The sequence below is a fragment of the Martes martes genome (assembly GCF_963455335.1).
Source record: "Martes martes genome assembly, chromosome: 18".
Taxonomy (NCBI): domain Eukaryota; kingdom Metazoa; phylum Chordata; class Mammalia; order Carnivora; family Mustelidae; genus Martes; species Martes martes.
Window position 1 is genome coordinate 5,773,620 of NC_137906.1, and position 5,770 is coordinate 5,779,389.

A 5,770-nucleotide genomic window follows, 5' to 3' on the forward strand; every position below is an offset into this window, starting at 1 on the left:
AAGAGAAACGGACCTCCGCAGGTGGGACTGTGAAATGGGCTTGGTTAGATTTTTTGACCTTGAACTCAGAGCATCTTGCCAATTTAAATGGGATTCTGGTATCTGCTGGCAGAGAGAGAGGCAAGAGAAGAGATAATCTAATTACCCAATGAATTAGATAACCCAATGTGGTGTGGAAACAAATGCGTAAGGAAAACCCCAAGAACAGGTTTAGCTTGGGGCTTTACGTCCTCAGCTCAAGTCAGGGTCAAAGAACCAGACGGGTTTTGTGCTGACAGCCCTGTCAGCTGTCTGCTGCTGTGTAACAAATGACTCTAGAGTTTAGTGGCTCAAAATAATAATAAACATATCTCTCTCCCAGTTTCTCAGGGCCTGGAATTCGGGAGTGGCTGATCTAGAAAGTTCTGGCTCTGGGTCTCTCCTGAACTTGCAGTCACGAGACTGGCCGGGGTCCCCAGTCGGCTGAGGCCTTGGCTAGGCGTCAGGACCCATTCAAAGGTTCTGCTTCACACGGCTGGAAAGTGGGTGTGATGTCGATTTTTCCTTTCAGTTCTAGTTTTCACTTCATGTATTTCAAAACAACGTTTTTAGGTGTATACACATTTTTTCCCCTAAGATTTATTTATTTGAAGGGGGGCGCAGAGGGAGAGGGAGAGAGAACTATAAGCAGACTCTGTGCTCAGTGCGGAGCCTGATGCGGGGAAGCAGAGCCCAGTGCCCATGTTGGGGTGCGGAGCTGGTTGTGGGGCTCGATCTCACGACCCTGAGGTCACAACTTGAGCCCAAACCAGGAGTTGGTCGCTTAACTGACTGTGCCTCCCAGGCGCCCGTAGGGGCGCACACGATTAGACTAGATGGTTAAAACCTGGTGGTTAGTCGGCTGTTTTATTACTATGCAAACGCTCTTTATCCTTAATCATTTTCAGTTTTTTTTTTCTTTTTCACAGTTCTTTAGACTACTTTGATATTAATCGAAGGAATCCAACCTAAATATGGCCAAGCCAGCTTAAAAAAATTAATGTTAAAAAAATTAATGTTTGGGGGCGCCTGGGTGGCTCAGTCAGTAAGTGTCTGCCTTTAAGTGTCTGCCATTAAGTGTCTGGGGTCCTGGGATCGAGCCCGCATCGGGCTCTCTGTTCAGCACGGAGCCTGCTTCCCCCTCTCTCTCTGCCTGCCTCTCTGCCTACTTGTGATCTCTGTCAACTAAATAAATAAAATCTTTAAAAAAAAATTAATGTTTGGATGGTATATCTTTTTCCATCCTTTTACTTTTAACCTACTGTATCATTATATTTCAAGTGTGTATCTTGTGAACAGCATATAAATAAAAAAAAAAATCCAACCTGACAGTCTCTCTCTTTTTTTGGTAGGAATGCTTTATATATTATAGAATTCTTTGTCACACTGTTGGCAAATATTTTCTATATGTTGCAGATATCTTCTCCTGACTTGCCATCCGCTCTGGTTAGATTCTTAAAAACCATTATTTAAAAACTTCACGTAGAGGGACGCCTGGGTGGCTCAGTTGGTTAAGCGGCTGCCTTCGGCTCAGGTCATGATCCCAGCGTCCTGGGATTGAGTCCCACATCGGGCTCCTTGCTCGGCAGGGAGCCTGCTTCTCCCTCTGCCTCTGCCTGCCTCTCTGTCTGCCTGTGCTCGCTCACTCTCTCTCTCTCACAAATAAATAAAAAAAAATAAAATAAAAACTTCACGTAGAGTAAAATTGATTTCTTTTTCTGCTTACAGCTCAATGTAGTTTTTTTTTTTTAAGATTTTATTTATTTGACAGAGAGAGATCACAAGTAGGCAGAGAGGCAGGCAGAGAGGGAGGGAGAAGGAGGCTTCCCACTGAGCAGAGAGCTCGGTGCAGGGCTCGATCCCAGGACCCTGGGATCATGACTTGAGCCGAAGGCAGAGGCTTAACCCACTGAGCCACCCAGGCGCCCCTGTAGTTTCTTTCTTTTTTTTAAAAATTTATTTATTTGACAGCACGTGAGATCACAAGTAGGCAGAGAGGCAGGCGGTGGGGAGGGGGCAGACTCCCCGCTGAGCAGAGAGCCTGACGTGGGACTCGATCCCAGGACCCCGAGATCACGACCCGAGCTGAAGGCAGAGGCTTAACCCGTTGAGCCACCCAGGCGTCCCTCTTTTTTTTTTTTTAAGTAAACTACCCCTAACATGGGGCTCGAACTCAAGACCTTGAGATTAAGAATCATATGCTCTACTGAATGAGCCAGCCAGGTGCCCCTAGCTCTGTGTTTTTAACACATCTAGATTCATGTAACCACCCCCACATTTAGGAAGCAAAACCGTTCACTCATCCTCAAAAAACTTCCTCCTGCTGCCTGTTGGAGTCAAATCCTTGCTTCACCTTCATCCCTGGCCCCTGTTGATTCCCATTCCTATCGTCTTCTCTAGAAAGTCGTATAAAGGGAAGTCATTCTGTCTGTGTCCTTGCAGGGAGTGTGTGGGCATAACTTTTAATTTCTCTAGGGTAAATCCCTAGGAGTGGGACTGCAGTGTTGCATGGGAAGTACATGGTACGTGTGTGTTTAACTTTGGGGGGGGAACACAGAGTGACCACATTATCTGGCATTCTTGCTACCAGCACGCCAGCGTTCCAGTTGCTTCATAGAGTCCCCGACGCTTGGTGAGGTCAGTTCTAAAGATGCCATTCTAATAGGTGTGAGTTGCATCTCGGTACAGGTTTAATTTGCATATCCCTGTGACTAGTGATGTGAAGCATCTTTTCTTTTTTTTTTTAAGTTTTACTTATTTTTTTAAAGGATTTTATATTATTTTTTAAAAGATTTTATTTGAGAGAGAGACACACACAGAGAGAGAGAGGGAACATACGCAGGGGGAGTGGGAGAGGGAGAAGCAGGCTTCCTGCTGAGCAGGGAGCCCGATGTGGGGCTCGATCCCAGGACCCTGGGATCACGACCTGAGCCGAAGGCAGAGGCTTTAACCCACTGAGCCACCCGGGCGCCCCTCCAAGCATTGTTTAAATACTGGACTGCTAGTATATTCCCGGCATAATAAAGCCTACGTGGTGGGAGTATATTGTTTTTAGATGTTCCTAGATTCTGTTTGCTGATACTTTGCCAAGGATTTTTGCTTTTTCTATTCCTGAATGATATTGGTGTGAAACTGTTCTCTTCTTATACTGTATCTGATTTTGGTGTCAGGATAATTCTGAGCTCCTAAGATGAATTCAAGAGTGCTCCCTTCTCTTCTATCTTCTAGAAAAACTTGTCTAGGATTGGTGCCTTTCCTCCCTTAAATTTGCCAAGGACCCCTTCTGGGCCTGAAGTGTTGTTTTTCTGAGCGTCCTAAACTGTAAAGCCAGTTCATTTGGTAAATAAATGAGCGGTCCCATTTGCTGTCTCTTCTTTGGTGAGTTTTGATTGTGTCTTTTAAGCCATCCGTCCGTCTCATCAATATTTAACACGTCTATGCATCAAAGGACACAATCAAGACAGTGATGAAAATGTCCTAAAATTAAACTGTGGTGATGGTCGCACAGCTCTGTGAAGACGTCAGAAACAACTTTACGTGGTAAGTAGCTGACTTGTGTGTGAATCGTACCTCGTTCTAAGTGAAATCAATTATGACATCTGAACCGGTTTTGTTAGGGAGGACCACAGCAGCTCTAGATATTTCCTTCGTGGCTTGCGTGTCCGCGAGCCGACTGCCCCTCCCTTCCGTTATCTGATGTAAACGTATTGATGAGGACGGGGAACTTCGTGATTTAAGTTACACAGCACTCCAGGGGAATCCGAGGGGTGGATATGGTGACTCTGGCATGCTGCTTATCCCTCCCTTTTTTTTTTTATTAAAGATTTTATTTATTTATTTGATAGAGATCACAAGTAGGCAAGAGAGGCAGGCAGAGAGAGAGGAGAAAGCAGGCTCTCCCCGGAGCAGAGAGCCCGATGCGGGGCTCGATCCCAGGACCCTGAGATCATGACCTGAGCCGAAGGCAGAGGCTTTAACCCACTGAGCCACCCAGGTGCCCCTGTCCCTCCCTTTTAGGAAGAGAACATTGTGTCTGTGCCCAAAGGATCCTCACTCCGATAGGGGGAAGCACGAAGTTTTAGAGTCGTATGGAAATCCAGTACGGTAGAAGCATGTGTACGGGTGTCGACCAGCCAAAGGGTGGACTGTGCTGGTTACTCTATCTCAGCCCCAGACGCACTTCCCCTCTCTGTGATGCTGTTGCCGGACCGCGGAAAACTACATTTCCCAGGCTTCCCTGGCAGCTGGCTTCCTGTTAAGGTCCACCTGCTAATAGGGGGGCCAGCTGGGGGAGACCTGGATGTGCAACAAGGGAAGGGTCTTTCTCGTGCTCTCCCGCACGAGTCAGCCTCGGCAGATTTTGGCCCCCGGAATGACTGTTTTTGCACCCACCTTCTTAGAAGTTCCAGCAGAAACTGCTTCGAATCCAGCCAACACACACCAAAGATCCAAGCGCTGCAGGGGCGCCTGGGTGGCTCAGTCGGTTAAGCATCTGACTGTTGATTTCGGCTCAGGTCGTGAGCTCAGGGTCGTGAGAGCGAGCCCCGCATTAAGCTCCACGCTGTGTGTGGAGCCTGCTTACAATTCTCCCTCCTCCTGCCCTCCCCTGCTTGTGTGCACACACTCTCTCAAAACGGAATTATTTTTTTAAACATTATTTGAGAGAGAGCGAGCGCGTGCCGTGCCGCTGAGGAGGGAGCCTGCTGTGCCGGCTGGATCCCAGGATTCTGGGATTGTAACCTGAGCCGAAGGCAGACGCTTAACCGACGGAGCCACCCTGGTGCCCCTCAAAAAAAGAACTTTGAAAATCCAAGCACTGTCTCCCAGGGCTCCTCCCTCCAAGGCCCTAGCCAGCTTCCAAGAAGACCCCCCACTGATCCCTCCTGGTGTGGTATTGGTGGCCTCGTGTAGTCCGCTCCCACACTGAATCTGGGTGGCCCACGCGACCAGCGGAATACGGTGGAAGTAATGCTGTGACTTCTGAGACTGGGTCATAACAGGCGGTGCCGCTTCTGCTCGGCTCTCTTGATATGCTCGAGGAACCCTGTGGAGAGGCCCAGACAGGCACCGAGGCCTCGGGTCAGCGGCCGGCATCAGCTTGCCGCCACGTGAGGAAGCCACAAGGGTCCTTGGGTGGGGACCCTCCAGCTCCCATCACGTCCTTGGAGGGCTGTAGCCCGGACGGTATGCGAGCACAACCTCAGGAGAGACCCCAGGCCTAAAGCACCCACCTAAGCTGCTCCCAAATTCTTTTAAGCCGCTGAGTTTAAGGGGTGATTTGATACAGCCACAGCAGATAGCTAAAGTAACCCCTTCCTTTCCTAAATGCCCCCGCCAGGGCCACGGCAGCAACTTCCCGAAGCCCCCCATCTCTGGGTTAGGCCCGTATCCGCTTTTTGCCCTTCCCCGGTCTTTCAGCCGCCGCGTGAGTGAACGATGCCTTCTATCGAAAGCCTCTACATTTGAAAGAGCTGGTGCGCTTTCCTGACCGGACCCCTTCAAGTTGTAGAAAGAACATTTCTTAGTCCGTGACAGCAATACATTGCCCGGTATCTCGTCCTCCCCGCTCCCAAACCCAGCTTTGGAGAACTTTCCAGTCGAGTGGCCGGGCCGCCCCTGCCCCCCACGCCCGCCCTGCCACCTGTCCCCACCCGCCCTCCTCTCTGGTCCTCCCACCGGGCTTCTAGTCACAAAGCGCCACTCTCGTTCCAGGTTCCTCGGGGCCCCAGACACACATGGCGACGGGGAATCT